This window comes from Salvelinus sp. IW2-2015, unplaced genomic scaffold (assembly GCF_002910315.2).
Source record: "Salvelinus sp. IW2-2015 unplaced genomic scaffold, ASM291031v2 Un_scaffold2460, whole genome shotgun sequence".
Lineage (NCBI taxonomy): Eukaryota > Metazoa > Chordata > Actinopteri > Salmoniformes > Salmonidae > Salvelinus > Salvelinus sp. IW2-2015.
The window spans coordinates 80547-89600 of record NW_019943778.1 but is presented as its reverse complement, the minus strand read 5'-3'; the positions used below and the strand labels follow the sequence as shown (position 1 = coordinate 89600).

The window sequence follows — 9054 nt, the reverse complement described above, 5'->3', positions numbered from 1 at the left end:
TTTCAGACCAGTAGACAGTCTTACTCGTGTCTGAGGAACAGGGCTTTCAGACCAGTAGACAGTCTTACCTCGTGTCTGAGGAACAGGGCTTTCAGACCAGTATACAAGTCTTACCTCGTGTCTGAGGAACAGGGCTTTCAGACCAGTAATAGTCTTACTCGTGTCTGAGAAGGGCTTCAACCGTATACAGTCTTACCTCGTGTCTGAGGAACAGGCTTTCAGACACTAAGACAGTCTTACCTCGTGTCTGAGGAACAGGCTTTCAGACCACTAACAGTCTTACCTCGTGTCTGAGAACAGGTTTCAGACCAGTAGACAGTCTTACCTCGTGTCTGAGACAGGCTTTCAGACCAGTAGACAGTCTTACCTGTGTCTGAGAACAGGCTTTCAGCTGCCTTTAGACCAGTAGTCATGCGTAGGACAGTAGCTTCATGGACAGGGTGTTCACCCTCAGAAGTTCCCTACGAACACCACCCTCTCAATGTTCTGAACAGAAACACAAAACAGGGGGGGGGGGGGGTACAGGTCAATAGGAACGCCTTTTTTTCTTACCGCCTCATGGTTGTAAAACGGATGATTACAGATGGGTCATTTCAACCTGATATTCATATAAATATTTTAAGATTAAGTTTAATTCTCAAAATCAATGACAACAGACCTGAAAAATAAAACACAGTTTCAATGCAGACTGGCTGAAGCAGAGCCCAGTGCCTTCATAGCCCTGTACAATGCTGCTTGATCCAGATTCCACAAGCAGCATCATAAAGAGGCTGAAGGCAAAGAGAGAACATCAGCCCCCCTGAACATCCCCCTGAACAACCAGCGCCCCACTGAACATCCCCCCCTGAACATCAAGCGCCCCCCTGAACATCCCCCCTAAACATCAAGGCCCCTGAACATCCCCCTGAACATCAAGCGCCCCCCTGAACATCCCCCTGAACATCAAGTGCCCCCCAACATCCCCCCTGAACATCAAGCGCCCCCTGAACATCCCCCCTGAACATCCCCCTGAACAACCAGCGCCCCACTAACATCCCCCCCTGAACATCCAGCCCCCCTGAACATCCCCCTGAACAACCAGCGCCCCACTGCACATCCCCCCTGAACATCCAGCCCCCCCTGAACATCCCCTGAACAACCAGCGCCCCCTGAACATCCCCCTGAACATCCTGAACATATTTCCTGTCTGAAACGGCAGCCTATTTCCTCTATTTATTATCGCTATATTATTCACAATTTCAAATTGTACAAAATACACTACGGCAGTTTAGATATAGTGCACTACTATTGACCAGGGCCTGGTGATGCACTATATAAGAATAGGGTGCCATTACATTGTGACGTAGTGAAGTACCTCGTTGAGCGCAACCATCCTGGTGATGGACCGATGTTGTTGGTGATGGAGACCAGGGTGGCTCTGGCTAGGTCCTGTTAGAGATGGACTCCCGCTTCTCTTTACACACCAATGTTTCCCAAAACTACAAGACAGAAATACACCATGTTCCCAAAACTACAAGACAGAAATACACCATGTTCCCAAAACTACAAGACAGATATACACAACGTTCCTAAAACTACAAGACAGAAATACACAACGTTCCTAAAACTACAAGACAGAAATAGACAACGTTCCCAAAACTACAAGACAGAAATACACAACGTTCCCAAAACTACAAGACAGAAATACACCATGTTCCCAAAACTACAAGACAGAAATACACCATGTCCAGAGCGACTTACAAGAGCAATTAGGGTTAAGTGAATTGCTCAACGGCACAGACAGATTTTTCAGTTAGTTGGATCAGAGATTCGAACCAGCAACCTTTCCCTTACTGGCCCAATGCTCTTTAACCGCTAGGCTACCTGTTGCTACTGTGTGCACTGATGAATACACTCCGGCTAATGCTAACGGTTTACCTGGAGGCCACAGCCCAGCCGGGGAGGCCGAAGCGCTCGTAGTCCCCGCCGTAGATGTCCCGCACTAGCTTATCCACGTGTGTGCTCTCGCCCTGCGACGCCATCTCCAGAGCCTCCTCGAAGCTGGAGCAGCCAGTCAGTAAACAGCACAGCCCCAGGAATGTCCCTCCACCCAGGCTGCATGGGGAAACACAGGACACTGTTATAACCTGTAGTAACCTACCACCATATTCTTAAAAAAAAAAAAAATCACTCCAAAATGTTCCAGGCTCCTCCTTTCTAGGTTCCGGGGGGGGACGTTTCTGCCTAGGTACAGATCTAGGATCAGCTTCCCCTCTACCAAATCCAAAACTTAACGAATGGTGATGGAAATTCAAAATCTGTACTAAGATCAGAATCTAGGGGAAACAGCTCCGTGTCCCCTCCTGCCTCTAGCCATGCAGCACACAGGACCATTATGACAGCACACAGGACCATTATGACTACACACAGGACCATTATGACTACACACAGGACCATTATGACAGCACACAGGACCATTATGACAGCACACAGGACCATTATGACTACACACAGGACCATTATGACAGCACACAGGACCATTATGACNACCATTATGACAGCACACAGGACCATTATGACAGCACACAGGACCATTATGACTACACACAGGACCATTATGACAGCACACAGGACCATTATGACTACACACAGGACCATTATGACAGACAGGGCCTGAGCGGTCATGTGCCAGACCGGAAAACCACCAAGGACAACAAACAGAGGGCAAGGGGAGCAACCATAGCCTGGGTACTAGTCTGGTTTAGCAACCATAGCCTGGGTACCAGTCTGGTTTAGCTAGAATTCCATTCCTTGTCAGAACACGGAGTGGAATGTAAGCACAAAACAGTTTCTGGATTTCAGGCTAGGACAAACATCAGTCCGTGGAGGAAAAGCTAACAGATAATCAGAGATCCTATTTTTTTTTTTTACCTTATTAACTTAAACTAGGCAAGTCAGTTAAGAACAAATTCTTATTTTCAATGACGGCCTAGGAACAGTGTTCAGGGGCAGAATGACAGATTTCTACCTTGTCAGCTCGGAGATTCAATCTAGTAACCTTTAGATTACTGGCGGACCAACGCTCTAATCACCAGGCTACCTGCAGCCTCTATTAAATTACTAGAGGGGGTATGTCATAAACCCTCAAAGTTCAAAAACAGGGCCAAATGGCAGCCATCTTGGTCAGGGAGAAATCCAAAACGAGTAAATTGGAATGAATGGAAGTAGAGGCATACGTGATGCATTTCCTGTTTTTACTAATGCAGGAAAACAAAAGTAAGGCATGTGATGTATCAGAAATGTTGTTATAGAAATACTGTCACCGCCAAATATTGTTGTATAATTAGAAAAATAGTTTATATGGGTTATATACCAATTTTCTGTATAAATAGCCTCTAAAATATATGCAGGAAATCACGGACTACAAAAAAAGAAATCTTGCCACGTCACGGACACCGATGTCACACTTCCAGACAAACTAAACACCTTCTTTGTCCGCTTTGAGGATAATAAAGGAAGGCCAGCATCCCGGAGTCGCCTCTTAAATGTTGACATTGAAACGGGTGTTTTGCGGGTACTATTTAATGAAGCTGCCAGTTGAGGACTTGTAAGGCATCCGTTTCTCAAACTAGACACTCTAATGCACTTGTCCGCATGCTCAGTTGTGCACCGGGGCCTCCCACTCATCTTTCTATTCTGGTTAGAGCAAGTTTGCGCTGTTCTGTGAAGGGAGTAGTACACAGCGTTGTACCAGATCTTCAGTTTCTGATCAATTCGATGTTACTTTAATGGACAATTAAAGGACATTTCTAAGTGACCCCAAACTTTTGAATGGTAGTGTAGGTCCTGGGTGGCAGGAAGCTTGGCCCCAGTGATGTATTGGGCCGTATGCGTTACCCTCTGTAGCGCATTGCGGTCGGACGTTGCCATACCAGACGGTGATGCAACCGGTCAGGATGCTCTCGATGGTGCGGCTGTAGAACTTTGAGTATCTGGTGGACCCATGCCAAATCTGTTCAGTCTCCTGAGGGGGAAAAGGTGTTGTCGTACCCTCTTCATGACTGTCTTGGTGTGTTTGGACCATGATAGTTTGTTGGTGTTGTGGACACCAAGGAACTTGAAACTCTCTACCCGTTCCACTACATCCCCGTCGAAGTGAATGGGGGCGTGTTCGGCCCTCCTTTTCCTGTAGTCCACGATCAGCTCATTTGTCATCCTCACGTTGAGGGAGAGGTTGTTGTCCTGGCACCACACTGCCAGGTCTCCGGCCTCCTTCCTATAGGCTGTCTCATCGTTGTCGGTGATCAGGCCTACCACTGTTGTGTCGTCAGCAAACTTAATGATGGTGTTGGGAGTCGTGCTTGGCCATGCAGGAGCGGGGGGGGGGGGGTAACAGGCAGGATGTGTTGTTGCCTACCCTTACCACCTGGGGGCAGCCCGTCAGGAAGTCCAGGATCCAGTTGCAGAGGGAGGTGTTTAATCCCAGGGTCCTTAGCTTAATGATGAGCTTTGAGGGTACTATGGTGTTGAACGCTGAGCTGTAGTCAATGAATAGCATTCTCACATAGGTGTTCCTTTTGTCCAGATGGGAAAGGGCAGTGTGGAGTGTGATTACGCCATATGTGGATCTGTTGGGGCGGTATGCGAATTGGAGTCGGTCTTGGGTTCCCGGGATGATGGTGTTGATGTGAGCCATGACCTGCCTTTCAAAGCACTTCATGGCTACCGACGTGAGTGCTATGGGGCGGTGGTCATTTAGTTAGGTTACCTTCGCTTTTCTGGGCACAGGGACTATGGTGGTCTGCTTGAAACAGGTATTACTGACTCGGTCAGGGAGAAGTTGAAAATGTCAGTGAAGACACTTGCCAGTTGGTCTGCGCATGCTCTGAGTACATGTCCTGGTAAATCCGTCTGGCCTCGTGGCCTAATGAATGTTAACCTGTGTTAAAGGTCTTGCTCACATCGGCTACGGAGAGCGTGATCACACAGTCGTCAAGAACAGCTGCTGCTCTCATGCATGGTTCAGTGTTGCTTGCCTCAAAGAGAGTACAAAAGGCATTTAGCGCATCTGGTAGGCTTGCGTCTGGGTTTCCCTTTGTAGTCCATAATAGTTTACAAGCCCTGCGACATCCGACGAGCGTCAGAGCCGGTGTAGTAGGATTCAATCTTAGTCCTGTAATGAAGCTTTGCCTGTTTGATGGTTTTGTCTGAGAGCATAGAGGGATTTCTTATAAGCGTCCGGATTAGTGTTCCGCTCCTTGAAAGCAGCTCTAGCCTTTAGCTCGATGCGGATGTTGCCTGTAATACATGGCTTCTGGTTGGGATATGTACGTACAGTCACTGTGGGGACGTCGTTGTCGATGCATTGACTGTTGAAGCCGGTGACTGAGGTGGTATAATCAATGCCATTGGATGAATCCTGGAACATAGTCCAGTCTGTGCTAGCAAAACAGTCCTGTAGCATAGCATCCGTGTCATCTGAACACTTCCGTATTGAGCGAGCCACTGGTACTTCCTGCTTTAGTTTTTGCTTGTAAGCAGGAATCAGTAGGATAGAATTATGGTCAGATTTGCCAAATGGAGGGCGAGGGAGAGCTTTGTGCACGTCTCTGTGTGGAGTAAAGGTGGTCTAGAGTTTTTTTCTCCTCTGGTTGCACATGTGCCATGCTGGTAGAAATAAGGTAAAATGGATTTAACTTCACTAGGGTAGGGGGCACTATTTTCACCTCCGGATGAAAAGCGTGCCCAAAGTAAACTGCCTGCTACTCAGGCCCAGAAGCTAGGATATGCATATAATTTGTAGATTGGATAGAAAACACACCAACGTTTCTAAAACTGTTAAAATAATGTCTATGAGTATAACAGAACTGAAAATGGCAGGCAAAAACCTGAGGAAAATCCATCCAGGAAGTGCCATTACTTTGAAATGGCTGTTTTTCCAATGAAAGCCTATCCACCATTTAAAGGGATAGGACCCAGATTCCGTTCCCTATGGCTTCCACTAGTTGTGAACAGTCTTTAGACATTGTTTCAGGCTTTTATTCTGAAAAATGAGGGAGAATGACAACATTGAGTGAGTGGACCCTGGGATGTCCTCAGAGCTGGTTACTGCACGTGACCAAGAGCACGCCTTTCTTGTTTTCCTTTTATATTGATGAAGCTTTTGTCCGGTTGAAATAATATTGATTATTTAGGCTAAAAACAACCCGAGGATTGATTATAAACATCAATTGACATGTTTCTACAAACTTTAAGGATACTATTTGGAATTTTCTCCTGCCTCTTGCATTTGAGCCATTCGATTACTGAACATAACGCGCGAACAAAATGGATGTTTTTGGATATAAAGAGGGACTTTGTCGAACAAAACAAACATTTGTGTAACATGGAGTCTTGTGAGTGCAACCATACGAAGATCATCAAAGGTAAGTGATTCATTTTATTGCTATTTCTGACTTTCGTGACTAATCTACTTGGCTGGTAACTGTTCGTAATGTTTTGTGTGCTGAGCGCCGTCCTCAGATAATCGCATGGTTTGCTTTCGCTGTAAAGCCTTTTTGAAATCTGACACGGCGGCTGGATTAACAAGAAGTTAAGCTTTATTTTGATGTATAACACATATTTTCAAGAATGTTAAATATTTGAATTGAGTATTTTTGAATTTCACGCTCTGCAATTTCACTGGATGTTGGCCAGGTGGGACGCTACCGTCCCAGGTACCCATATGAAGTTAAGTTAGTCCCATCATCGGTTTGTGGTGGTAAATAGATAAAACTCTCTAGGTAGATAGTGTGGTCTACAGCTTATCATGAGGTACTCTACCTCAGGCGAGTAATACCTCGAGACTTCCTCAATATTAGACATCGCAAACCAGCTTTTATTGACAAATAGATACAGGCCGACCACCACCCCTTGTCTTACCAGACGTTTTCTGTGGATCGACAGAACAGGTACACAGCCAAATTAATATTATCCACGTCGTTGTTCAGCTACGACTCGGTGAAACATAAGATATTACAGTTTTTAATGTCCCGTCAGTAGGATAGTCTCGAACGATCATCCAGTTTATTTTCCACGTCTTTTTTTCACACGAATGACGTGGATTTGGGCCTGGTCTCGGAGAAGCAGTATATCCTTCACGTCAGACTCATTAAAGAAATATCTTTGTCTAGTTCGAGATGAGTAATTGCTGATCTGATATCCAGAATCTCTTTTCGGTCATAGAAGACGGCAACAGCAACATTATGTACAAAATAAGTTACATACAATTCGAAAAAGCACACAGTTGGTTAGGAGGCCGTAAAACGGCAGCCACTATAAACCAATGCCTAGTCAGCCATCCCCACTCTGGCGCCATTATAAACCAATGCCTAGTCAGCCATCTGACCCCCACCAGCCAAATCGAACGCTGTGCTCCTTATTGTAACGTTTTATTGGCAACGACCTATAGGCTAATTCAAGTCAGGCTAATATAAGTCAGGCTAATATATGTCAGGCTAATATATGTCAGGCTAATATATGTCAGGCTAATACAGAACAAACTCAGTTCAAAACGCTAAACCATTTCACAGGTTCAAGGTACAACTTGGCCCCATTTCAACATGTAGAGAAAAACATTTCTGAAAGGAAGTGCTTCTCTTTTATCACCTCGGCTACATGTTATAAAACCAGTGAAGTAAAACAGGAAATTAAAATCACAGCAAGAAATAGAAATAGAATCCAAATGTACGTCTTTTCGGGTTTGAATGTGGTTAATAGACACAGGTGACAGTGGCCAAAAGGCTTGACCACAAAGTGACCGTACGCTAACATTACCTGGTCCCAGTTACTCGTTTGTAGTTGTTCTTGGAGTAGACGGCCAGGATGCTGACGCCAGAGCCGATGTTGACCAGCAGCAGAGGGTAGGGGTTCTCCAGTGGGAACGGTTTCTGGACACAGTGTTCAGGGTCTGTAGGGTTCTCATAGTAGTAACACTCTGAAGGATTGGACACCACTGAGTCTATGTAGAGGACACCCCGTATCAGACAGTCCAGCTCATCTAGCTTCAGCAGCTGGAGATCGGCCATCTGAGGAGAGAAGAGGACAGGAGGTCAGATAACTGAGGAGAAGAAGAGGACAGGAGGTCAGATATCTGAGGAGAAGAAGAGGACAGGAGGTCAGATAACTGAGGAGAAGAAGAGGACAGGAGGTCAGGCAGATACTGAAAGGAGAAAGAAGAGGACAGGAGGTCGATAAACTGAGGAGAGAAGAGGACAGGAGGTCAGCCATCTGAGGAGAAGAAGAGGACAGGAGGTCAGATATCTGAGGAGAGAAGAGGACAGGAGGTCAGATAACTGAGGAGAGAAGAAGAGGACAGGAGGTTCAGCTATCTGAGGAGAGAAGAGGACAGGAGGTCAGCCATCTGAGGAGAAGAAGAGGAAGAGGAGGTCAGCCATCTGAGGAGAAGAAGAGGACAGGAGGTCAGCCATCTGAGGAGAAGAAGAGACAGGAGGTCAGCCATCTGAGGAGAAGAAGAAGGACAGGAGGTCAGCCACTGAGGAGAAGAAGAGGACAGGAGGTCAGCCATCTGAGGAGAAGAAGAGGACAGGAGGTCAGCCATCTGAGGAGAAGAAGAGGCAGGAGGTCATATGAGGAGAAGAAGAGGACAGGAGGTCAGATATCTGAGGAGAGAAGAGGACAGGAGGTCAGATAACTGAGGAGAGAAGAGGACAGGAGGTCAGATAACTGAGGAGAGAGAGGACAGGAGGTCAGCATCTGAGGAGAGAAGAGGACAGGAGGTCAGCCATCTGAGGAGAGAAGAGGACAGGAGGTCAGCCATCTGAGGAGAAGAAGAGGCAGGAGGTCAGATATCTGAGGAGAGAAGAGGGACAGGAGGTCAGATAACTGAGGAGAGAAGAGGAAGCGGAGATCAGCCATCTAGGAGAAGAAGAGGACAGGAGGTCAGTAACTGAGGGAAGAAGAGGACAGGAGGTCAGATCATCTGAGGAGAGAAGAGACAGGAGGTCAGCCATCTGAGGAGAGAAGAGGACAGGAGGTCAGCCATCTGAGGAGAAGAAGAGGACAGGAGGTCAGCCA

At 46.5% G+C, this 9054-nt stretch overlaps 1 long non-coding RNA gene and 1 pseudogene across 3 annotated transcripts; one reads left to right on the top strand and one right to left on the bottom strand.

Annotated features, from left to right (window-relative positions):
* Positions 1 to 388: 388 nt before the first annotated feature.
* The window catches only part of LOC112074007 (pantothenate kinase 3-like), a 27107-nt pseudogene continuing 18441 nt past the window's right edge, over positions 389 to 9054 (bottom strand).
* Positions 8066 to 9043, top strand: LOC139025279 (uncharacterized). 3 transcript variants are annotated; one of them, XR_011476798.1, is made up of 4 exons: positions 8066 to 8134; positions 8239 to 8594; positions 8749 to 8820; positions 8982 to 9043. It is a non-coding gene; the product is annotated as an uncharacterized lncRNA (long non-coding RNA). The 3 variants fall into 3 exon arrangements; XR_011476797.1 differs by having other exon boundaries at positions 8078 to 8134; positions 8207 to 8594; XR_011476796.1 differs by having other exon boundaries at positions 8083 to 8167.